Raw genomic sequence first — 27,224 nt, forward strand, 5'->3', positions numbered from 1 at the left:
TCCGGGATCCCACTCCCTCTACTGACAGAGTGCCCGACGACGAGGGTAGGTGCACCCCGGCTGATTCAGCTGGACTCACGGACGGCGGGTAACTTGTCAGTGGACGAAGCGAGTTATATCTGAGAAGAGGGATTGAGAACAAACGACGGGAGGATGTTAAGGAAGCGCATTAGGAATAGCTACTGGATCTCGATAAGAGGAATTTTACTTAGTTGTTAGTATGGGAGGTGTGAGTAGCAAGGGAAATAGTCCTAAGGAAGGATGGGACAATCAGACAACTAAGCAATGTCCGTTAGGATTAATGCTATCTGATTGGGGTGCGGGGAAAACCCGTGGGAAAGACAAACAGACCTTGGTCAGGTATTGCTGTCTGGAATGGGTTAAAAAACCCGATAAAAGGGAATTCGGTATATTGGCCAAAGATCGATCCGATGAGAACTGGATGTGTCAGGCATTGAACATCTGGCTCTATCAAAATCAAAGAGATAATATTGACAGCAGAGAATATACAGCCTGCTGGCTCAATGGATCGGTTGATCATCTGGTTATGAATGAAAAGGAATGTAAGGAGAAGAAGGATGAGGAACCTTTTGACCCTGAAACACAAGGATGGGATGTTTTACATTCCCTTCCTCCACCTTATGCTCCTCCTATGCCGGCTTCTATCTTTCCCCCCCTCCTATGCTCTACCCTTCTGCACCTTCTCTCCTCCCCCACAGCTAAAGACAGGAGAAGAAAGTAGAGGTGGTATGATGACCCTTCACAAAATACTCGATTACCACCTCTATTGACAAGAGAGAGAGGCGACTTTAATTCAGAGCAGTGTGAGACCCTCCGTGAAGAAAGGGCAGAACCATTTGATTCATTTCCCAGAGAGCAGGAATCTAGACATTATAAAGGAGAGGGTAAGACAGAAATTAACTGGATGAGACCTTTACGGGAAGTTCCCATGGGAGGGGGTCTCAGTTTCGTAAATGAGCCCTGACTAGTACGGAGGTGCATAATTTTAAGGGAGAATGCCCAATAAACAGAAAGGAAAGGCTAAGATTTTGATGAAGGCAGTCAAGGAAGTCGTTGAGGGACAGCAAGGAAAGGGTAGGGGCTGTGTGCCAGCTCCAGGACATTGGGAGGAGCTCCAGGAGTGGGAGAGTAGAGACCAGAGCAGGGGCAAGGATCGAGGGGAATTCCGGGGATGACGACCATTCCCGGGACATCATGGTAATCCCGGTAGGAATTGGGAAACAGGAGCATTTGTTTGCTAACATTGTAAAAAGGAGGGACATTTTAAGAGAGAATGCCCAATGCAAGCCAGGGAGACGCGATCTTACGCACTGATGTGTTGGAATATAGGAGTTAATTAATCGTGGGAAGTGTGTGGAGTGTGTGCTTATGTACTGTTCAGTTTGTGTGCATGGATCCAGTACTATGTGGCAGTTTAATGTTTACCTCATGGTGAAGGGAAAGAGTAATGTAAGTAAGGGGCAGCCACAGTATGTACCATAGATGGCTGATTACAGTAGGTTTAAATTGCCTGCTTCCAAAATACAAAAGAGAGGATATGTATGAAACAATTTAGTAGAAATGTTAAAAGCAAAAGGAGGTGTTGATTAGCACAAACAAAAAGAATCTGACAGAGACTGTCAGAAACAAAGAGAATGGAATCAGAAGGAAGCTAAGACAGAAGGAGGTCTTTAGTAGAACAGAAGAATATGGCCAGATGAGTACAAAGAAATAATTAGTATTTCTGGTGTATGAATTGATTTCTGATCAAAACAACAGGATATTCTGACCTTGAGGATTAAAAAAGATGGGAGCTCTACACCCCAGATAACTGCAGAGCAGGAAATTACTTGTGATAAATCTTATGCAAGAAATCTAGCAAAGGAAGCCAACTTTTGTTCTGTATGATAAGGTTAAGCTATATAAACTGTAGAGACTGGACAGTAGAGATCAGTCTTGGGGAATAGCTCACTGTGCAGGTGACCTATGAACTAACGACTGAACCAGAGCTCTGTTAAGCTTTATTCTTATACTGTGTAATAAACTGATTCTCCTATCACTTCATTTAACGAACACGCTGGACTCAGACGACACATAGACTAAATTAAGGGTAGGGTAATGCCAGAGTCCGACAGATGGAAGCAGATTATGAATAGGGGGGTCACGGTTGTCAGTCAATACACACCGTGGGGCTGCACGGAGAACCACTGGTAAATTTAAGCATAGGACCCCACAGTGACAAGATTACCTTTTTAGTAGATTCTGGGGCAGCCCGGTCTAGTATTTTACAACCACCCGAGGGTGTTAAGATAGAGGGGACAGTGATGATTTCGGGAGTAGGAGGAAGAGACTTTTCAGTCCCTGTATTAAGAGATGTAAGAATACAAATGGGAAAAAAGGTAATAACAGAGGATATTTTACTAGTTCCCCAAGCTGAAGTTTGTTTGTTAGGACGAGATTTACAGGACCAATTGGCTATCGGCACCAGACCACAGGAATCAGGTATCAGGGTTCAATTGTATGTATTAAGCGAGGAAGATCGAGAACTAATAAATCCTGGAGTATGGGCAGAAAGAAGCAATGGAGAAGTGTTAGATATTCCAACCCTGCAAGTTACTTTAAATATTCTGAACAAGTAATTATAGGAAAACACTATCCAATTCCTATGGCTGGCCGAAAGGGGCTGCAACCAGTAATTGACCTGTTGGTGAAAGATGGTATACTCGAACCTTGTATGTCACCTTTTAATACTCCAATTTTACCTGTCCAAAAACCAGACGGTACCTATCGATTAGTGCAGGACTTGAGGGAGCTGAACAAAATTATTCTCACCCGTCATCCGTTTGTACCTAATCCCTATACAATAATGGGTAAAATCGATCCACATAGTAAATGGTTTAGTGTGATGGACCTCAAAGATGCTTTCTGGACCAGTCCGTTAGCAACAGAAAGCAGTGACATGTTTGCCTTTGAATGAGAAAATCCTTTTTCTGGACGCAAGATTCAATATCGGTGGACAGACCTTCCCCAGGGCTTTACAGAATCACCAAATTTATTCGGACAGGTCTTAGAACAAATACTAGATGAGGCTCCTCGGAGAGAGAATTGTCAGTTGATACATGTTGATGATTTGTTAATTACGGGAAAAACGTATGAATTCTTCTTTGGCTTGCCTTCGCGGACGAAGATTTATGGAGGGGGTAAATGTCCACGTCAGCTGCAGGCTCGTTTGTCACTGACAAGTCCAATGCGGCACAGGCAGACACGGTTGCAGCAGTTGTAGGGGAAAATTGGTTGGTTTTTGTTGGGTGTTGGGTTTTTCCTCCTTTGCCTTTTGTCAGTGAGGTGGGCTCTGCGGTCTTCTTCAAAGGAGGTTGCTGCCCGCCAAACTGTGAGACGCCAAGATGCATGTTTTATGGCGATATCAGCCCACTGGCGGTGGTCAGTGTGACAGGCACCAAGAGATTTCTTTATGCAGTCCTTGTACCTTTTCTTTGGTGCACCTCTGTCACGGTGGCCAGTGAAGAGCTCGCCATATAACACGATCTTGGGAAGGCGATGGTCCTCCATTCTGGAGACGTGACCCACCCAGCGCAGCTGGATCTTCAGCAGCATGGACTCGATGCTGTCGACCTCTGCCATCTCGAGTACATCGACGTTAGGGATATATTGTTTTCTGGAGAATAAGGGTCTCAGGATGAGCAAATCCAAATTACAATTTGTTCAATCAGAAGTTAAATACTTAGGTCATCTGGTAAGTCAGGGAACTAGGAAAATAAGTCCAGAGAGGATACGCGGTATATTGCAGATTCCACTGCCCCAGAATGCCCAAGAACTTAGGAAATTCCTTGGTTTAGTGGGATACTGTAGAATCTGGATTGAAAATTATTCTAGCCTGGTCAGATTTCTCTATGATAAACTCACAATTCTAGGGGGCGAAGCTGTTGTCTGGACAGAGGAAGAGATTAAAGATTTTAACTTGGTGAATCAGTGCCTTATTAATGCCCCAGTGTTGGCTTTATCCAACCTAAATAAGCCATTTGACCTATATACCAATGCGAAAGGAGGTGTAGCCACTGGAGTACTAACACAAGAGAGGGCAGGCTGTAGGCAGCCAGTTGCTTTTCTGTCAAAAGTTTTAAACCCTGTTTGTCGTTGTTGGCCAGAATGTGTGAAAGCCATCGCAGCCACTGCTATTTTAGTTGAGGAAGTACGAAAGATTGCGTTTGGTGCCCCGATGATGGTTCACACCCCTCACACAGTCCATAATATTCTCTTACAGCATGCCCCGATGATGGTTCACACCCCTCACACAGTCCATAATATTCTCTTACAACATGCTGGAAGGTGGCTCACAGACTCTAGAATGAAGCGATCCTAATGGATAGGGATGATTTGACCCTGATTACGAATAAAGAACACAATCCAGCAGCTTTCTTCGTTTCTCCAAATTCTGACAATACCATAAATTAGTTAGAGCATGTATGTATAGAGGTAATAGATTTGCAAACCAAAATTAGAGAGGATTTAAGTTATAAGCCTTTACAGGAGGGTGAAAGGTGGTTTATTGATGGATCTTCTCGTTGCATTGATAGCACTCGCTATAGCGGGTATAGTGTAGTGGATGGGAAAGAAGGAGTGGTGATTGAAGACCGTCACCTTCCCGGTCATTGGTCAGCACAATCTTGTGAATTGTATGCCCTCTGTAGAGCTCTCCAGGGTCTAGAGAACAAGGTGGGCACGATCTACACAGACTCAGAGTATGCTTTTGGTGTAGTGCACACCTTTGGGGAGATCTGGAAAGAGCAGGGAATGATAAGTGGAAAAGAACAAAAGTTGATCCATGAAAACTTCATTGTCCAATCTCCAGATGCTCTTACATTACCTGAGGAAATAGCTGTAATTCATGTACGGAGCCATTAAAGTGGTGACAGTCCTGAAGCACAAGGGAACAGACAGGCTGATGCAGCTGCCAAACAGGCTGCGCTCACGGAGAAAATAGACATGCAGCTGTTACTGCCCACCCCTGGAGTATCCTATTTATTCTATTAAACCTGGTAATTGAGTATATGTAAAAGCATGGCAAGATCACCAACTAAAACCTGTCTGGGATGGCCCCTATTGTGTACTTTTGATTACAGACACTGCCGTGCGAATGAAAGAAAAGGAATGGAGCCACATCCAACAAATTAAACGAGCTGCTGAACCACAGACTAACGACATTGATAATCTACCCTTCACCTGGTGTGCAGTCCTTAATCCTTCTGGTCTGAACATTACACTACGCCGGGAAAAAGTTCTGTAATATTGTTTTTACCATTTACTGTATTGTTTACTTGTTGATTCCCAATTTTTGGGACATCACTAAATTGCTCACAATGTATTAAGTCCTCCTGGAATAGGTGCAGCAGAGGTGACAATTATTTACCTTTAGAATGTAGACAGGGCATAGATATAAAGTGTAATCATAGTGGGGTATGGGTTAATATAGGATCCCAACATGGTCCAGGGGAACAGAACGGCTCTAGTGGAGTAGATTTGATTTGTATTTTGGCCTCTACATGTATTAAAAAGAGGAGTTTTAAAGGGATAGCACAAAGGAGATGGTGGGACAAAGACAGACAGAAAGTTAGTCAGGACTGTACATGTGACAGAGATTTTCTTCTTTGGCTTGGCTTCGCGGACAAAGATTTATGGAGGGGGTATAAAGTCCACGTCAGCTGCAGGCTCGTTTGTGGCTGACAAGTCCGATGCGGGACAGTCAGACACGATTGCAGCGGTTGTAGGGGAAAATTGGTTGGTTGGGGTTGGGTGTTGGATTTTTCCTCCTTTGCCTTTTGTCAGTGAGGTGGGCTCTGCAGTCTTCTTCAAAGGAGGTTGCTGCCCGCCAAACTGTGAGGCGCCAAGATGCACGGTTTGAGGCGTTATCAGCCCACTGGCGGTGGTCAATGTGGCAGGCACCAAGAGATTTCTTTAGGCAGTCCTTGTACCTTTTCTTTGGTGCACCTCTGTCACGGTGGCCAGTGGAGAGCTCGCCATATAACACGATCTTGGGAAGGCGATGGTCCTCCATTCTGGAGACGTGACCCATCCAGCGCAGCTGGATCTTCAGCAGCGTGGACTCGATGCTGTCGACCTCTGCCATCTCGAGTACTTCGACGTTAGGGATGAAAGCACTCCAATGGATGTTGAGGATGGAGCGGAGACAACGCTGGTGGAAGCGTTCTAGGAGCCATAGGTGGTGCCGGTAGAGGACCCATGATTCGGAGCCGAACAGGAGTGTGGGTATGACAACGGCTCTGTATACGCTTATCTTTGTGAGGTTTTTCAGTTGGTTGTTTTTCCAGACTCTTTTGTGTAGTCTTCCAAAGGCGCTATTTGCCTTGGCGAGTCTGTTGTCTATCTCATTGTCGATCCTTCCATCTAATGAAATGGTGCAGCCGAGATAGGTAAATGGTAATGTTCACAGACAGGCTGCAACTTACAGGTTAAGTGACAAGAAACACCCCTCCCCAACTTGGTCTCCTGTAAAGCATCCTTTGGGTCACACAGACATTCAGAATGTTAAAAAAAACCACCACTGTAAGGGGAGTTCCAGCTGTAAACAAAGTAAGCTGCTCCAGAACACCACAGCTGCTTGGCATTTAAATTGTTTAATCAGACTCCAGCCTTGGAGATCATCACCGAACAGACAGTGTTGGCCCTGAATTTATGGGCTGAAGAAAAACGACAGATACGAGCCACAGGTCAACAAAACCGCCTGGCTCTCAATTACTCGTTGGCTGCTGAAGGCAGCGTTTGTGAAAGACTGGTTAAGGACAATGCTCACAACGGTCAGGCGGTTAAAGACACTTCTTCAGGAGTTTGAAAATCTTCCCATACCCAGGTTCAGACTTGGCAACCTCGGTCCGGTGTGGGATGGACTAGCCTTTCTATTGGTAACTGGAGTCTGATACCCACAGCCCTTATAGCAGCTGGACTCGCTATTTTGGCCATTATGGTGCTCCCCTGCCTAAAGACTTGTGTGGAGTGTTTAATTCAACGGGCTCTTTGGCAGGTCACTACAACCCAAATGATGTATGCTTCCCAAATTCCGTCTAATGACGCTGAGGCTGCAGTTCGTTTACTCACTCGCTGGGAAAGGGACCAAGCTTAATGGAACACTACTGAATGGGGATTTACTAAGCTTAGCGAAAGAAAAAGGGTGGATTGTAAGGGATACTGGAATGTGAGAAGTCAAGCAAGTGCTAATTAAGGATGAAGTATTATGGGTTAACTTAAGGTGAAGGGATACTGGAATGTGAGGAGTCAAGCAAGTGCTAATTAAGGATGAAGTATTATGGGTTAAATCAGGGTGAAGGAATTCTGGAATGGGAGGAAGGGTTAGGAAGGGTTATAAAAGTGTCAGAAATAGAAATATCTTAACAGAAATTGCTTGAGATAAAAATTGAGAACAAAGAACATTTATTATAACAATAATGCAAAGTAGCATACTTCCCCTTACCCTTGGAATACACACATACACTGGGGCTCACCCAACTTTTATACCGTGAATTTTGGTATCAGAATACCCTCCCCCTTACATTCTTCTGCCCCCTGGATGGGTTTGGCATAGGCAATCCTTCCTGCCTACGTGCAGTTTCAGTGGACTTGGAGGACCAGGGGGTATCCTGTCGGTGTCTTCTCATGTCATTATCCCCATTGTCCTTATTCACAACCTTGCCCTTGTCCCCATTCACACCTTACCAACTCTCAGAGCTACAGTCCCTTCATATGCAGAGTTCGCTAATCCTGTCTAGGGGTTTACTAATTAAATATGCATCACTTGATAAATCTGTGTATGGCTTACTAATTATATATGTAGAACTTGGTACTTCTGTCTAGGGCTAGGAGACCCTTATCTCATCCAGACTATCTCAACTTCCTACATTCTATTATTCCTTACCTCTCCTTATCTTATTCATACGGTGGGCTCACTGATCCTGTCGAAAGGACTAGAAAGAAGGTTCTTATCTTACATAGGCTGACTCTGCTTCCTGCATCCTAATTTCCATGCTTAGCCTGTTCATACTGGTTTAATCCATCACTCCATGTGTCTCTACTAGTTTCCCCATCTTTCATATTTTTATGTCAAGTTTACTCATCTCTCACAAAAGTATAATAAAATAAGGATATTCAAAGCAGGATAGCAAGTAAATAGCTTTAGCAAGTCTTGGGGATTGATTAATGAGTAAAGAACAAAGTCATGATATTTCCTGGTTAACAAGTTTGCAGGAAGGCACATAAACTGATAGGAAGTTAGAATCCACGTAGGCAGAATTTACCTAATGCTAAACCAATCCAGGAGGCAGAAGAATGTTAGGGGGAAGGTATCTCTGTACTGAAATGAAATGTATAAAAGTTGGGTCTGCCTCAGTGTATGTGTGTATTCCCAGGGTAAGGGGAAGCACCCAACTTTGCATTGTTGTAATAGTATAATAAAAGTTCTTTGTTCTCAATTTTTGTCTCAAGCAAATTCTGTGAAGGTACTTCTGTTTCTGTTTCTCACAAAATTAAGAATATAAACAGAAGATTGTTAAACTGGAGTTTGATATTACAAAAATAAAATCTGCAAATTAACCATATCACGGATATGAATAATATGATAGCAGATTAATTGTAAAGGTATTAAAATTGATCATTTATAGAAAAACTCTTGAAATTGAATTACTGTATTATAACATGTTATATATTGTGTATTGTTATCTCTATTGTTTTTTAAGACAGTTTAAAGGGGAAGGTGGGACAGAGTATTAGAGGTGATTTACGAAAAATTATTAGAGCAGGTTGCACACACATGTTTTAAAATAGAATTTTTGCAAGACTTTTGCAGAGTGCTTTTTGCAAACATGCAACAAAGTAGCAACATTCACCAGCTCATGTGATCTTGGCTGGCAGAGGAGAACAGCTTTGCTCTCAGAGAGGGTGGGAGTGAGAGAGAAGGTGAGACAGAGAAATTAGTTCCAGGGGGACAAGTTGGCAAACTTTGAAAGACTAACTGGTCAAAGAGAAGACCTGAAAAAAAGAGGATAATCTAGAGAAGCCTGAAGGGGGCAGGTTTTGTCAGCAAGATTGATTAGAAGGAAATCAGGAGCAGATGACCTGGAACAAAAGAAACTCTCAGAAAACCAACCAGAACGCTGTGAGTGGTAATGATTTGCCTGTTAAGCACCAAAGACTGGTAAACTTTATTAATGTGTCGGACTCTGGCTTTACCCTACCCTTAATTTGGATTATATGTCGTCTGAGTCCAGCGTGTTTGTTGAATGAAGTGATAGGAGAAGGTTTCACAATCAGTTTATTACATAGTACAAGAATAAAGAGATTTCTTTAGGCAGTCCTTGTACCTTTTCTTTGGTGCACCTCTGTCACGGTGGCCAGTGGAGAGCTCGCCATATAACACGATCTTGGGAAGGCGATGGTCCTCCATTCTGGAGACGTGACCCACCCAGCGCAGCTGGATCTTCAGCAGCGTGGACTCAATGCTGTCAACCTCTGCCATCTCGAGTACTTCGACGTTAGGGATGAACGCGCTCCAATGGATGTTGAGGATGGAGCGGAGACAACGCTGGTGGAAGCGTTCTAGGAGCCGTGGGTGATGATTCGGAGCCGAACAGGAGTGTGGGTATGACAACGGCTCTGTATACGCTTATCTTTGTGAGGTTTTTCAGTTGGTTGTTTTTCCAGACTCTTTTGTGTAGTCTTCCAAAGGCGCTATTTGCCTTGGCGAGTCTGTTGTCTATCTCATTGTCGATCCTTGCATCTGATGATATGGTGCAGCCGAGATAAAGAAATCTCTTGGTGCCTGCCACATTTACCACCGCCAGTGGGCTGATATCACCTCAAACCGTGCATCTTGGTGCCTCACAGTTTGGCGGGCAGCAACCTCCTTTGAAGAAGACCACAGAGCCCACCTCACTGACAAAAGGCAAAGGAGGAAAAACCCAACACCCAACCCCAACCAACCATTTTTCCCCTGCAGCCGCTGCAACCGTGTCTGCCTGTCCCGCATCGGACTTGTCAGCCACAAACGAGCCTGCAGCTGACGTGGACTTTTACCCCCTCCATAAATCTTCGTCCGCAAAGCCAAGCCAAAGAACAAGAATAAAGCTTAACAGAGCTCTGGTTCAGTCGTTCATTCATAGGTCACCTGCTCAGTGAGCTATTCCCCAAGATTGACTCCTACTGTCCAATCTCTTCTGTTTATATAGATCAACATTGTTACACTGAACAAAAGTTGGCTTTCTTTGATAGGCTCGTTGTCTAAGATTTATCCCAAGCAATTTCCTGCTCTGCAATTATCTATGGTGTAGCCCTCCCGTCTTAATCTCCAAGGCCAGAACATTCTGTTGTTTTAGTGTAACCTTGGGGAAAAAAGTATTTTCTCTCTTTGTATTTGGAGGCAGCAAATTCTACACATACTATAATCAGCCAACTTTTCTACATACTGTGGCTGTTACTTAATTGCATTATATTTCCCTTAAACAGTATAATGAAGTAAATAGTTAATAGTTACATAGTAACATAATGAATAGTACATAGGCATATTTTCCATTTTAACTTAACCCCTTGGTTCCAACAGATGCTAATTTGAGTGCAAAAGTACAAGAATTGTCTGCAATCAGTGAGACTGGGCTGCGATCCAAAGCTTTCCTGAGCTTAGTATGGAGGGGGGGGGGGGGTGGAATTAAGTAGATTAAGTTGATAGTAATAAGTAAAAGTTTAATTCTGTTTTCATAACATAACATAACATAACATAACATAACAATTACAGCACGGAAACAGGCCATTAGGCCCTTCTAGTCTGCACCGAACCAAACACCCCTTTCTAGTCCCACCTCCCTGCACAATGCCCATAACCCTCCATCTTCTTCTCATCCATATACCTGTCCAACCTTTTTTTAAATAATACAATTGACTCCGCCGCCACTATTTCTCCCGGAAGATCATTCCACACGGCTACCACTCTCTGAGTAAAGAAGTTCCCCCTCATGTTACCTCTAAACCTCTGCCCCTTAATTCTTAACTCATGTCCTCTTGTTTTAATCTTTCCTCCTCTTAATGGAAATTGTCTATCCACATCCACTCTGTCTATCCCTTACATAATCTTAAATACTTCTATCAAATCCCCTCTCAACCTTCTACGCTCCAAAGAATAAAGACCTAATCTGTCCAATCTCTCCTTATACTCTAGATGCTTAAACCCAGGTAACATTCTGCTAAACCTTCGCTGCACTCTCTCCACTCTGTTTATATCCTTCCTGTAATTAGGCCACCAGAACTGCACACAGAACTCCAAATTAGGCCGCACCAATGTCTTATACAATCTCAACATCACCTCCCAACTCCTATATTCCATGCAATGATTGATAAAGGCCAGCATACTAAAAGCCTTCTTCACCACCCTATTCACGTGAGTTTCTACTTTCAGGGAACGATGTACCGTTACTCCTAAATCTTTCTGCTCTTCTGTATTCCTCAATGGTCTCCCATTTACCACATATGTCCTATTCTGATTCTTCTTACCAAAATGAAGCACCTCACACTTATCAGCATTAAATTCCATCTGCCATTTTTCAGCCCACTTTTCTAAGCAGCCCAAATCCCTCTGCAATCCTTGAAAACCTTCTTCATTATCCACTATTCCACCTATCTTAGTATCGTCTGCATATTTACTAATCCAATTCACCACCCCATCATCTAGATCATTAATGTATATAACGAACAACAATGGGCCCAATACTGATCCTTGAGGCACACCACTGGTCACCGGCCTCCAACCTGACAGACAATTATCCACTACCACTCTCTGGCCTCTCCCTTTCAGCCAATGTTCAATCCATTTGACTATCTTAAAATTTATACCTAAAGACTGCACCTTCCTAACTAACCTTCCATGTGGTACCTTATCGAAGGCCTTACTGAAGTCCATATAGACAACATCCACTGCGCTACCCTCATCCACAATCCTAGTCACCTCTTCAAAAAATTCATCAGATTGGTTAAACATGACCTTCCTCCCACAAATCCATGTTGAGTGCTCCTGATCAGATCCTGTCTATCCAGATGTTTATAAGTACTATCTCTAAGAATTTTCTCCATTAATTTACCTACCACAGACATCAAACTTACAGGCCGATAGTTGCCAGGCTTCCTCCTTGAACCCTTTTTAAATAACGGAACCACATGCGCAATGCGCCAATCCTCCGGCACTATCCCCATATCTAATGACATTTGGAAAGTTACCGCCAGAGACTCTGCTATTTCCTCCTTCACTTCTCTCAATGTCCTGGGGAAGATCCCGTCTGGTCCCGGAGACTTATCCACCTTTATATTCTTCAAAAGCCTTAAAACTACACCTTTTGTAATCTCTATATTCCCCATATTTACCCAATTTGCTTTTTTTATCTCACATCTCCCAATATCCTTCTCCTTAGTGAATACCGAAGAAAAGAGACTGTTAAATATCTCCCCCATTTCTCTAGGCTCCACACACAGTTTTCCGCTCTGATTTTCTATGGGACCAATTTTGTTTCTAGCTTTCCTCTTACCATTAACATATTTGTAGAACTCTTTTGGATTAGTTTTCACCCTGCTGGCCATAGTTTTCTCATACCTTCTTTTAGCTTTCCTAATTCCTCTCTTAAGATTCCTCTTACATTCAATGTATCTTTCAAACATCTCTTTAACTCCATGCTTCTTATATCTAATGTATGCCTCCCTTTTTCTTCGAACCAAGTTTCCAATATTCCTTGAAAACCACGGCTCTCTCAAACCTTTTGCCCCTCCTTTTAACCTAACAGGAACATAAAGCTTTTGCACTCTCAAAATCTGATCTTTAAAAGACTTCCATCTCTCTACTACATCCTGCCCATAAAACAAATTTTCCCAATGCACACCCTGCAAGTCCTTTCGCATCTCCTCAAATCTAGCTTTTCCCCAATCAAAAACCTCAATCCTTGGCCCTGATTTCTCTCTTTCCATAATGACATTGAAGCTGATGGTATTATGATCACTTGACCCGAAGTGCTCGCCAACACTAACCTCCGTCACTTGACCCATCCCATTTGCCAACAGTAGATCTAACACTGCTCCTTCTCTGGTCGGCACCTCTACATATTGTTGTAAAAAACTATCTTGCACACATTTCACAAACTCTAACCCATCCAGTCCTTTCACAGATTGTGTTTCCCAATCTATATGTGGAAAATTAAAATCTCCCATAATTACATCCCTGTGCTTATCACAAATATCTACTATCTCCCTACAGATTTGCTCCTCTAGGTCTCGGTCCCCTCCGGGTGGTCTATAATACACCCCTACAAGTGTAACCTCTCCTTTCCTACTCCTCAGTTCCACCCAAATAGCCTCCGTGGATGTGCCCTCTAATCTATCCTTCCTAGGCACCGCTGTAATATTTTCCCTGACAAGCAATGCAACCCCACCTCCTCTTGCCCCTCCGACTCTATCACACCTAAAACAACAAAACCCAGGGATATTCAGTTGCCAATCACATCCCTCCTGCAACCATGTCTCACTAATCGCTACCACATCATACTTCCAAGTATCAATCCACACCTTCAGCTCATCCACCTTTTTTACAATACTCCTGGCATTAAAATATATGAATTTCAGGGATTTCCCAATTTTTAATCCCTGTTTTCCCTCATCTTTAAGAACAACATTATTTACTTTTCCTGCCAATTGCCCTTCATCTTCTTCCAGAGCATTTCCCTTCTCTATCACCTGCCCATCCATATTCAAATACTTACTACAAACTCTCTTTGTTTGCATTCTAACCTTCTCCTTACTGCTCTGTACTATTTTGTTCCCTCCCCCCAACCATTCTAGTTTAAAGGATCCTGAGTAGCCCTAGCAAATACCTCTGCCAGGATTCTGGTCCCCCTGGGATTTAAATGTAACCCGTCCTTACTGTACAGGTCACATCTCCCCCAAAAAAGGTCCCAGTTATCCAGAAACTTAAAACCCTGCCCCTTACTCCACCCCTTCAGCCACATGTTAATCCTCCACCTCATTCTATTTCTATTCACACTGTCACGTGGCACAGGGAGTAATCCAGAGATTACCCCCTTTCCGGTCCTTCTTTTTAACTCCCTACCTAACTGCCTGTACTCACTTTTTAGGACCTCTTCTCTAATTCTCCCTATGTCATTGGTACCTACATGTACCACGACCTCTGGCTCCTGTCCCTCCCACTTTAGGATATCTGGGACACGAGCAGCAACATCCCGGACCCTGGCACCAGGGAGGCAAACCACCATCCGGTTCTCCTTGCTGCGTCCGCAGAATCCCTTAACCGTCCTCTTAACTATGGAGTCTCCTACCACAATTGCCCTCCTCTTCCTTTCCCTCCCTTTCTGAGCTACAGGAGCCGACCTCGTGCCGGAGGCACAGCCACTGTCACTCCCCCCAACCTTGATGTCCCCATTAACAGTGCTCAAAGAGGCGTACTTATTGCTGAGGGTTACATTCACAGGGCTCGTCTCTGGCACCTTACGTTCTTTTGTCCCTCTCCTAACGGTTACCCATTTTTCATCCTCCCGTGGCCCTGGCATGACCACCTGGCTGTAACTCCTGTCTATGACTACCTCTGTTTCCCTAACCAGCCTGAGGTCATCGAGCTGCAGCTCTAGTTCCCTAACACGGTCCCTGACAATCTGTAGCTCGACACACCTAGTGCAGATATTGACATCCGGGAGTCTGGAAGACTCCAGGACTTCCCACATCCGGCACTCCCGACAACACACAGCCTTAACACTCATCCCTTACCCCAATGAAATAGTAATGAAGACTATCCTAGCTTTCTCTCCGCCTGCTTTCGCCGAAGCCTGATGAGTCAAAGCCTGGAAGTCCCACTCCTTCACTGGGCCTGATGAGCCAAAGCCTGGAAGTCCCACTCCTTCACTGGGCCTGATGAGCCAAAGCCTGGAAGTCCCACTCCTTCACTGGGCCTGATGAGCCAAAGCCTGGAAGTCCCACTCCTTCACTGGGCCTGATGAGCCAAAGCCTTGAAGTCCCACTCCTTCACTGGGCCACTCACTCGCTGGGCCGTTCGCTGTCCCTCTTATTTATTGGCCTTTTTCCAATTAACCCCTTCACACTCTCCTGTACGCTCGCTCGATCAATGGCCGCCTCCGACGCCGACTCCTCCCCGCAGACCCTGGTAAGAGACTTTTTAAAAAGTTTTCTTACCTGCCCCGGACTCTTTTCTTTTCTGTCCTTCTCCTCTCTCCTTTTCTCTCCTCTCCTCTCCCAACTGCTAGGCTCTGTCCCCAGTAAGAGTCTTTAAAAAGACCTTACCTTCCCGTCACACTCTCCTGTACGCTCGCTCGACCAATGAGCGCCTCCGACGCCGACTCCTCCCCGCAGACCCTGGTAAGAGACTTTTTAAAAAGTTTTCTTACCTGCCCCGGACTCTTTTCTTTTCTGTCCTTCTCTCTCCTTTTCTCTCCTCTCCTCTCCTTTCCTCTCCTCTCCTCTCCTCTCCTCTCCCAACTGCTAGGCTCTGTCAGATAATAATTTCTTGTCAGATAATAATTAAAAACTACTTTTGTTTAAGTAACCCCATGTTGTGGTGCATATCTATTGCTGCTGGTTTTTGGGGTCCTCTGGCCTCCATAACAAAGCACAAACACCAATAATAATAACAACCTCAGAGAGCTGGACCTCAAATCCAATCTTTCACCACAGCGGCCAGACAAGCATCAGAAATTCAGGTAAACATGCACACAACATCTGCCATTGCATTATCTGCTACAAGCAATGGTGAACAGTTAAGGAAAGGCACTGCATTATTAATCCAGCTGCAGGGCCTCTCTCTTCCATGCTCAAGGAGATTCAAGTTTTTGATGGTGACCCACATTGGTACCAAGTGATCATTGAATCCTTTGAACACAGTATTGAAAACAAGAACAAGAACCTCAGAGATTGTCTCTATTATCTGGAACAGTACACAAGATGACAGCCAAGGGGACTTGGAAGAAGTGGCCTCGGTCTGAGGATTCCGGAAGGTTAAGTCTTTATAAGGAGCATTTTGGCAAGGAGCATAAAATTGCTACAGTATGGAGAAGGCTCTTTCAAGGTCATCAATAAAACTGGATGACACAAAGGCTCTACAAGCACACATCCTCTTTCTAAGAGGATGTTGTAATGTCATGGATGCAATTACATGCATGAGCTTGATGAGCTAGTCATCATAAGGAAGTTTCCTTACCGGCTGAGGGATAGATGGAGAATTGTGGTCTGTAATTTCTGGAACAACACAATCAAAGAGCTATTTTAAGTATATGGTGGATTTCCTTGAGTGGCAAGTGAAGATTGCAACAGATCCAGTATTTGGAGATATCAAAAATACTGCAACAATGTGCAGAAATGTGGGGAGGTCCAAGTTACAGCCTCACTCAAGAATAAGAGGAATGCTTTTGGCACCACCGTGACAGTTGCAGAGAAGGAAAATGATGGAGGTACTAAGGAAAAGGAAAGATTTTCTGCTGAGAAGAGCCGTTCTGCAGACATGGACATACTTTGGAGATGTGTCCACAGTTGGAAAAGAGGGCACATAGTGAGAAAATCGCTTTCCTAAAAGAACAGAGTCTGTTTTGGCTCTCTCTGTAAAGGACACATCAGTAAAAAGTGCAGGAAGTGACTCAGCTGTAACATATGTGGTTTGAAGCATCCCAGAACGCTGCATATCCACCAAAAGAAGAAGGAAATGGAAAATAATCAAGTGGAAAAGGAGCAGCAGAAAGAAAGGAAGCAGCTGATATCGGAGCTGTAGCCTCTGTTCAGACAGGCGGTCTTGCTGGGGTCAGTGAGGAGAACTGCAAACTCTCAAAAGTGCCTGTACAAGTCAAGGCCAGGGAGAGGAATACAACAGTGCGTTCTTATGCATTTTTTGACCCAGGTAGCACTGCATCATTTTGAGTAGTGAATAAGCCTAATCTTCAGGGAAGAAGGTTAAGGATTCTATTGAGAACTATGGGTCAATGGAAGGTCATTGAAACTAGAATTGTTTCAGGCTGAGAGGTTGCTGGACTGGACAGCAGTGATATTTGTGATTTCCCAGGCATATAAACCCAGAAGACTATACCTGTGCACATAGGGAACATCCCACATCAAAACAATATTGATTGGTTGTCTCATCTGAGGAATGTTCATCTACATGAAATTGGCTCTGAGACAGAGTTGCTGATTGGCTCAGATGTGCCAAAGGCTCTGGAACCACTACATGTAATATGGAGTGTGGGAGACAGACCTTATGTTGCTTGGTTGGATGATTAATGGATTGCTAGGAAGAAAAAATGGAAGTCATCAATAGGATATCAGTTGTGAAACTTGATGAGCTGTGGGAACAACCATTCAAGACAAACTTTCCTGAGAGTCTCATTGATGACTAAAAACCTTCAAGAGAAGACGAGCAGTTCTTGGATTTAGTCTCAAAATCTGCCATGCTAGTCAATGGTCATTATTGCATTGGATTATCTTTAAAGGAAAGTCCTATGAAGATGTTGGTTAATTCCATTAAACACAAAGTCTGATCTGGAAGTTCCAACAACTAGAAGTATTATGTGTTGTGGGGGGAGGGAGTGGCGAGATGGCATAGGAAGAAGACGTGCAGTTCCACCTCTCCCCAGTTGAACTAATTAATATCTGAATTAAAAGGTTTGGAAAGTTTTTAAAAATAGTTTTTTTAAGGTGTTTGAAGACTAAAGAATGAAAATGACTGCTAATGTGAAGAAACCAAAAGCTCAATTACAGAAAAAATTACCTTATAAAAGTGTTGAAGAATTGAGGCCTACTCACAAAGTTGAAGCCATGGAGTTGACTGACTTAGTTCCCAAGGCCCAACATACTCCTGGTCAAATAAGTATGATGCCAGTGCCTACCCTGCAGTCGCAAGATGGCACCGGCATTGTTTCTCACTTGGCTGACTCTGGTATGCACACCCATGAAGTTGGGCACATGGGTGAGTCAGCCGGGCAGTGGTTGACGCACAATCCCACTGTGGTGCTTAGCGGCCTGCACACATGCAGGGATTTGTCAGAAGATGCACCTGCAAATATCAAAATGAATGATATTTGTGAAGAAGTGTCAGCTGTAAAGAATGATATGACTGTTGTTAAAGATGACATTAATAGATGTTTGGAAGTAGTGGATACTGTACAAGATAATTTCAAAAAATTGAAGAGGCTTTTCATGATTGTAAAGATCTAGTGGAATGAAATAGAGAGAAAATGAAAAAAGTGGAAGATTCTTTTGTAGGATGAGAGATTCAGAAGAGAAAATTGCTGAAGAAGATTGATTCTTTGGAAAATCAAGGTCAACGGAATAATGTAAAAATGTTAGGACTCTCGGAGGATATTGAGGGTACAGATCCAGTGAAGTTTTTTAAAAAGTGGATTCCAGATGTATGGGGAAATTAATTTTTTCTGGATGGTCTGGAATTGGACAAAGCACATAGGGCACTGAGGAGCAAACCTTTTCTGGGTCAGCCACCACAAGCAGTTTTAATTTGGTGCTTGAGATATCAGGATAGAGGAATGATTCTATGGATTGCTGTTCAAAAAGCTCGACAGAATCAAACTCCAAAGATGGTTCAGAGCAATAGAGTTCTTTTATGCTGATTAGAGTCAGGAAATTATTAAGAGGTGTGGAGAATTTAATTCAGCAAAAGAGGTATTGTAGAGAAAGGGTTAAAATTTGCTTTTCGATACCTTGCTGAATTTTTTTTGGAATTTTAAAACTCAATTATTTGACAGTGATCATGAAGCATTCATTTTTGGTAATTCTTTGCCAGATGTGTGAGGAGCTGGTCGAACATCGTCACCTAAAAGGAAGGCATCTGATAAGTAGAAGGGGAATTAAAAGAATGGAAAGAAGGGTGAATTGACACAGAGTTTGCTCGATATTGAGGACTCAGACTCAGGAATCGTTGGGGATTTTTACAGAAGTGTGGACATTGTTGAATATGATTGAGATAAATAATTGCTGAGTATTTTGACTGGGGGGAATGGCTCTGAAGCTTTAGATAGTCATTTGCCACTAGTGGGTTTTACCACACCCAGATATTTGGGGAGTTACTATATTTGGGGATGTACATTTTTTTGTCTTTCTTTGGGGTTTTTTATATAAAGGGTTTTTTTTAAATTTTATTTAAAGGGATTTTTAAGTAAGGGGAGCTATATTTTGCTATAGTGTGAATTGTGTATTTTTTTTAGTAAAGAAATGTCTAATTTGAATTGTAATATACAGGCATTGAATAATCTGATTAAACATAAATGTGTGTTGGCTTATATTAAAAAGATGAAGGTTGATAGTGCTTTTTTGCAAGAATACATTTAACTAAAAAAATAACATTTAAAATTGAAGAGAGATTGGGTAGGGTATGTAGTTGCTTCTTCTTTTAATTCTAAAGTGTGAGGAGTGGCAATTTTAAGAAAATACCATTTGAGTTGGAATCACTTATTGAAACTGAAGGTCGAGTTTTAATGGTGAACTGTAAGATTTTTACAGAAGTGTGGACATTGTTGAATGTTTATGCACCTAATGTGGATGATGAGTGATTTATATCTGAAACATTTTTAACATTAAATCAGGCTAATGAAAACATTTTAATTGGAGATTATTTTAATTGTGTTTTAGATCCATTATTGGATAAATCTCCAAAAAGTATAAGGAAATTCAAGATGGCTGTACAGATGGGGTTTTTGATGAAAGATTTGAATTTGGTTGAAATTTGAAGATTAAATCCAACAGAAAAAGATTTTTCTTTTTATTCATCTAGATATAATTCATTTTCTAGAATAGATTTGTTTTTGATATCAGAACATCTTCAAGTTTGAATTGTTCAGGCTGTATATAAGAGTAGGATTGTGTCTGATCATTCTATGTTGTTTATATCCTGTGTTGGTTTTGAGGTTATGCAATCAACTTATCAGTGGAGATTTCATGTAATGTTATTGAAAAAAAAACAGAATTTATTACTTTTCTTAAGGAACATTGCTTCTTTTTTAAGTATAAATACTAATTCAGTATGTAGTAATTTTATTTTATGGGATGCTTTGAAAGCATATTTATGGGGTCAAATTATTAGTTATTCAGCCAAATTTTTAAAAAAACTGTATTTGGCAGAAAGTCTGACTTTGGAGAAACAGATAGCTGAGTTGGAAAAAGAATTTCAGAAGAAGGTTAGAGAAGATTTTTAAAAAAGCAGCATTAACTAAGTTGAAATTACGTTATAATACTTTGCAACCATATCAGTATGAGTGTTTAATTCAAAGATTATGAACTGGGTGATAGAGCTCATAAGGTATTAGCTTGGCAATTAAAACTGAAATGTGTCGAGAACTATTAATGTTGTGAAAAAGAATTCAATAATTACTTATAAATCTCACAAAATTAATGACCAATTTTATTTATTTTATCAGAAGTTATATACTTCTTTTTGAATTATGGTTCTATTGAATCTTTTTTTATCTGATTTACACTTGCCAGCTTTAGCATAAGAGGAAGTAAAAGAATTGCAATCTCCATTTACAGGTTTTGAGATTAAGGAAGCTATAGAGATGCCAAATGCAAAGTCACCAGGGGATGATGGATTTACAGTAGAGTTCTAAAAGGTGATTTAAGAGGACTTGTCTCCTGTATTTATGAATGTGCTTCAGCAAAAAAAAAGAACAATCATTACCAGAATTTTGTTCGAGTGCGATAATTAAATATTGGCAAATAGACTTGCTAAATATTTGCCTCAGTTAGTACATGTTGACCAAACAGGTTTTTATTAAGAATAGGTTTGCTTCTGATAATATTCTTAGACTGATAATGTTAATCAATGCATCAAGACAGCACCCAACCACTTGACGCAGAAAATGTATTTGATTGGGTTGAGTGGAATTTTTTATTTAAGGTGTTGGAAAAATTTAATTTTGGCCCTTTTTTATTGGTTGGGTTAAGGAATTATATAAAAATCCAGTTGCTAGGGTGATAACGAATGGCCATATACCTTTGCCATTTGATTTTATACTATCAACACGTCATCAGCCATTGTTTACATTGGTCATTGAACTGTTAGCCCAGGCAATTAGATAGAATGATAATATTAAAGGGATAAAATTGCAAATGATGAATATAAGATTAATTTATTTGTTGATGATGTATTGATTTATTTGACACATCCAGAACAATCTCTGATGTATTTACAAAAATGCTTGGCCCAATTTGGTATGTTATCTTGGTATAAAGTAAATTGCGATAAAAGTGAAATATTATCAATTTTGGATGGGAATTATGATGAGTGTAAACAGATTATAAAATTAAGATGGTCTGAAAAAAAATAAATATTTAGGAGTAATTGTGGATGCTGATTATCGATCTTTACATAAATTAAATTATGTGCTGTTATTGAAAAAGATTAAATGGATTTGATTAAATGGAAAGATCCCCCATTAACATTGATAGGTCAAGTAAAATGTATTAAGATTAATATTTTTCTATGTATTCAATATTTTTTTTAGTCAATTCCATGTTCACTCCCAAAAGTGTTTTTTCAAAATTTGAATGAGGAAATTTTTATGGAAGGGAAATTTAATGAGAGTAGCATTACAGAAGTTACAGTGGATTGAGAACTGGCTGGCAGGTAGAAGACAGAGAGTTGGGATAAATGGCTCATTTTCTGAGTGGCAGGCAGTGACCAGTGGGGTGCCACAGGGATCTGTACTGGGACCCCAGCTGTTTACAATTTACATTAATGATCTGGATGAGGGGATTGGATGTAATATCTCCAAATTTGCAGATGACACTAAGCTAGGAGGGGTTGTGTGCATGGAAGAGGGGGTCAGGAAGGTCCAGTGTGATTTGGATAAATTGAGGGACTGGGCAGATACATGGCAAATGCACTACAATGTTGATAAATGTGAGGTTATCCACTTTGGTAATACAAACCGGAGGGCAGATTACTATTAGATTAAGAGATGGGGAAGTGCAGAGAGACCTAGGGGCACTTGTACACCAGTCTCTGAAGATGAGCATGAAGATACAGAAGGCGGTTAAAAAGGCAAATGGTATGTTGGCATTAACAATGGCGTGAAGTAAGGCTGTGTTCTCGCACCAACCCTCTTTTCAATCTTCTTCAGCATGATGCTGAACCAAGCCATGAAAGACCCCAACAATGAAGACGCTGTTTACATCCGGTACCGCACGGATGACAGACTCTTCAATCTGAGGCGCCTGCAAGCTCACACAAAGACACAAGAAAAACTTGTCCGTGAACTACTCTTTGCAGACGATGCCGCTTTAGTTGCCCATTCAGAGCCAGCTCTTCAGCGTTTGACGTCCTGCTTTGCGGAAACTGCCAAAATGTTTGGCCTGGAAGTCAGCCTGAAGAAAACTGAGGTCCTCCATCAGCCAGCTCCCCACCATGACTACCAGCCCCCCCACATCTCCATGGCACACAAAACTCAAAATGGTCAACCAGTTTACCTATCTCGGCTGCACCATTTCATCAGATGCAAGGATCGACAATGAGATAGACAACAGACTCGCCAAAGCAAATAGCGCCTTTGGAAGACTACACAAAAGAGTCTGGAAAAACAATCAACTGAAAAACCTCACAAAGATAAGCGTATACAGAGCCGTTGTCATACCCACACTCCTGTTCGGCTCCGAATCATGGGTCCTCTACCGGCACCACCTACGGCTCCTAGAACGCTTCCACCAGCGTTGTCTCCGCTCCATCCTCAACATCCATTGGAGCACTTTCATCCCTAACGTCGAAGTACTCGAGAGGGCAGAGGTCGACAGCATCGAGTCCACGCTGCTGAAGATCCAGCTGAGCTGGATGGGTCACGTCTCTAGAATGGAGGACCATCGCCTTCCCAAGATCGTGTTATATGGCGAGCTCTCCACTGGCCACCGTGACAGAGGTGCACCAAAGAAAAGGTACAAGGACTGCCTAAAGAAATCTCTTGGTGCCTGCCACATTGACCACCGCCAGTGGGCTGATATCGCCTCCAACCGTGCATCTTGGCGCCTCACAGTTTGGCGGGCAGCAACCTCCTTTGAAGAAGACCACAGAGCCCACCTCACTGACAAAAGGCAAAGGAGGAAAAACCCAACACCCAACCCCAACCAACCAATTTTCCCCTGCAACCGCTGCAACCGTGTCTGCCTGTCCCGCATAGGACTTGTCAGCCACAAACAAGCCTGCAGCTGACGTGGACTTTTTACCCCCTCCATAAATCTTCATACGCGAAGCCAAGCCAAAGAAAAATGTTGGCTTCATATCAAGAGGGTTTGAGTATAGGAACAAAAATACCTTATTGCAGCTATACAGGGCCTTGGTGAGACCACACCTGGAGTATTGTGTGCAGTTTTGGTCACCTTATCTAAGGAAGGATGATCTTGCAATGGAGGGAGTGTAGAGGAGATTCACCAGGCTGATGTAGCAGGAATGACTTATGAGGAAAGATTGCGCAAATTGGGATTGTACACACTGGAGTTTAGAAGAATAAGATGGGATATCATAGAGACATATAAAATTCTGGCAGGACGGGACAGAACGGATGCAGATGGGATGTTTCCAATGATGGGAAAATCTAGAACCTGGGGCCATGGTTTGAGGCCATTTAGGACCGAGATGAGGAGGAATTTCTTTACCCAGAGGGTGGTGAATCTGTGGAATTCATTGCCACAGAGGGCAGTAGAGGCAGGTTCATTAAATATATTTAAGAGGGAATTAGATATATATTTCTTCAGTATAAGGGTATTAAAAGTTACAGAGAGAAGGAGGGGACGGGTTACTGAAATTTAAAATCACCCATGATCTCGTTGAATGGCGGAGCAAGCTCGAAGAGTCGAATGACCTACTCCTGCTACTATCTTCTATGTTGCTATGTAAACTAATAAGCAATGCATCACAGCCCATTTAGCTTCCAAGTGGCTTTTTTTATGGATAGTAGTCATTACGGTTAGTATCAGCAGTTTAGTACAAGCTCTTATTTTTTTAGTGAGTGTCTCTTTAAGAGTTAACAAAGGCTGCAAATCTTTCACATTAAAACTTTTCACAGTTCACAGACAGAAAAGGACCACTATATATTGACTATAGACAGCATAATGTTCTGGAAGAAGGTGTTAGAAACAGAAGTACCTTCACAAAAATTGCTCGAGACGGAAATTGAGAACAAAGAACATTTATTATACAGCAATGCAAAGTTGGGTGCTTCCTCTTACCCTGGGAATACACACATACACTGGGACTCACCCAACTTTTATACAGTTGATTTCAGTATAGGAATACCCTCCCCCTTACATTCTTCTGCCTCCTGGATAGGTTTGGCATTAGGCAATCCTGCCTGCCTACGTGCTGTTTCTGTGAACTTGGAAGACCAGGGGATAGCATGTCGGTGTCTCATCATGTCATTATCCTCATTGTTCTTATTCCCAAACCTGTCTTTGTTCTAATTTACACCTTCCCGACCCTCAGGGCTACAACCTCTTCATATGTTTCTTTGGCTTGGCTTCGCGGACGAAGATTTATGGAGGGGGTAAAAAGTCCACGTCAGCTGCAGGCTCGTTTGTGGCTGACAAGTCCCATGCGGGACAGGCAGACACGATTGCAGCGGTTGCAGGGGAAAATTGGTTGGTTGGGGTTGGGTGTTGGGTTTTTCCTCCTTTGCCTTTTGTCAGTGAGGTGGGCTCTGCGGTCTTCTTCAAAGGAGGTTGCTGCCCGCCAAACTGTGAGGCGCCAAGATGCACGGTTTGAGGCGTTATCAGCCCACTGGTGGTGGTCAATGTGGCAGGCACCAAGAGATTTCTTTAGGCAGTCCTTGTACCTTTTCTTTGGTGCACCTCTGTCACGGTGGCCAGTGGAGAGCTCGCCATATAACACGATCTTGGGAAGGCGATGGTCCTCCATTCTGGAGACGTGACCCATCCATTGCAGGCAAAATCTTCGCTAGGATTCTACTAAATAGAATAATACCTAGTGTCGCCGAGAATATTCTCCCAGAATCACAGTGCGGCTTTCGCGCAAACAGAGGAACTACTGACATGGTCTTTGCCCTCAGACAGCTCCAAGAAAAGTGCAGAGAACAAAACAAAGGACTCTACATCACCTTTGTTGACCTCACCAAAGCCTTCGACACCGTGAGCAGGAAAGGGCTTTGGCAAATACTAGAGCGCATCGGATGTCCCCCAAAGTTCCTCAACATGATTATCCAACTGCACGAAAACCAACAAGGTCGGGTCAGATACAGAAATGAGCTCTCTGAACCCTTCTCCATTCAGGGGACGGGTCCGTGAGGCGGGTTGTATCGTCGAGCTTTGCTTTGAGGTTTGCCTGGAAGTTTCCTCTCGCTTCGTCTGACTGCAGGTTTCCAACATTGAACCTCTTTCTGGGGGCTTTATTGTTCCTGGGCTTTGGCTTGAAGTGAAGGTTGAGCTTGCAGCGAACCAGCCGGTGGTCAGTGTGGCATTCCGCGCTAGGCATGACCCTGGTGTGGAGCACATCTCGTTTGTCACTTTCTCGCACCAGGATGTAGTCCAGGAGGTGCCAGTGTTTGGATCGGGGATGCATCCAGGTGGTCTTAAGGCTGTCCCTCTGCTGAAAAAGGGTGTTTGTAATGACAAGCCGCTGTTCTGTGCAGAGCTCCAACAGGAGGCGCCCATTGTCGTTGCACTTGCCGACGCCATGCTTGCCCAGGATTCCTGGCCAGGTTTCTGAGTCTTTGCCGACACGAGCGTTGAAGTCGCCCAGGATGACAACCTTGTCGGCTGTAGGGGTGCATTGGATGAGGTTGCGCAGGTCGTTGTAGAACTTGTCCTTTCTGCTGGTTCCGCCTGGAGGGTTGGAGCATAGACACTGATGAGGGTGATGTGACGCTTGTTTTGAAGGGGGAGTCACATGGACATGATTCGGTCCGAGAGGCCTGTCGGAAGGTTTTCGAGTTTGGAGGCAATGAAGCTCTTGACCATGAAGCCTACACCAGATAGGCGTCATTCATCCGAAGGCTTGCCAGACCGGTAGAGTGTGTAGCCCGCGCCGCGTTCTTGGAGGCTGCCTACATCTGCCAGGCGGACTTCACTGAGAGCGGCTATGTCGATGTCAAGTCTGAGGAGTTCATATGCAATGAGGGCAGACCGACGTTCAGGTCGGTGGCTGTCAGCCTTGTCTAGCATGGTTCTGATGTTCCAGCATGCTAGCTTGAGTTTGTGAGCATCTTTTGAGGGGGTGGACGTGGAGGGGGAGGACGTGGAGGGGGAGGACGTGGAGGGGGAGGACGTGGAGGGGGAGGACGTGGAGGGGGAGGACGTGGAGGGGGATGACGTGGAGGGGGAGGACGTGGAGGGGGAGGACGTGGACCTGTCCTCGGGCCTGCGCAAAGAGGCTTTTAGGTGGAGTGCAGTGCGCGCAGTACTGGCCCCACCCTTTACACCCATGGTTCGTGTGCTGTGGCCAAGCAAGCTGGGACGTGGCAGCGAGGTCCTTGGGTCGTAGGTTTTATATCGGAGTGGCCTTCTCCTATGCAGGTTTCTTAGCCGGGCTGGAGGGGCCTGCCTCCCCTCCTAGGTCGGTCCATACTGCCCGGATCGGGGCCGAGGCCGCCGCAGCTCACCCCGTGCCTGATACTGGCAGAGAGTTGGAGGCGGCGGCCCCAGTCCAGGCACTGGGAGAGCAGCAGCGGCCCCGGCTCCGGTCCGGGCGAAGGGTAGGCGGCGGCGGCCCCGATACGGGCAGGAGCAAGGGGGAGACGGCGGCCCCGGTCGTGTGAGGCAGGCGGAGGCCCCGATATGGGCAGAGAGTTGGAGGCGGCGGCCCCAGTCCAGGCACTGGGAGAGCAGCAGCGGCCCCGGCTCCGGTCCGGGCGAAGCGTAGGCGGCGGCGGCCCCGATACGGGCAGGAGCAAGGGGGAGACGGCGGCCCCGGTCGTGTGAGGCAGGCGGAGGCCCCGATATGGGCAGAGAGTTGGAGGCGGCAGCCCCAGTCCAGGCACAGGGAGAGCAGCAGCGGCCCCGGCCCCGGTCCGGGCGAAGGGTAGACGGCGGCGGCCTCGATCCAGGCAGGAGTAAGGGGGAGACGGCGGCCCCGGCCTCGGTCGAGTGGGGCAGGCGGAGGCCCCGATCCGGGCAGAGAGTGGGAGGCGGCGGCCCCAGTCCGAGCAGAAGGGTAA

At 44.0% G+C, this 27,224-nt stretch overlaps 1 long non-coding RNA gene across 1 annotated transcript in view; it reads left to right on the forward strand.

Annotated features, from left to right (window-relative positions):
- Nucleotides 1–8,951: 8,951 nt before the first annotated feature.
- LOC138750120 (uncharacterized) overlaps nucleotides 8,952–27,224 on the forward strand; it is a 56,018-nt gene continuing 37,745 nt past the window's right edge. The window contains exon 1 of the long non-coding RNA XR_011349077.1: nucleotides 8,952–9,664. This is a non-coding gene — a long non-coding RNA (uncharacterized lncRNA). The remainder of the gene's footprint in view (nucleotides 9,665–27,224) is intronic.

This window comes from Narcine bancroftii (genome assembly GCF_036971445.1).
Source record: "Narcine bancroftii isolate sNarBan1 chromosome 12 unlocalized genomic scaffold, sNarBan1.hap1 SUPER_12_unloc_1, whole genome shotgun sequence".
In the NCBI taxonomy this organism is placed as follows: domain Eukaryota; kingdom Metazoa; phylum Chordata; class Chondrichthyes; order Torpediniformes; family Narcinidae; genus Narcine; species Narcine bancroftii.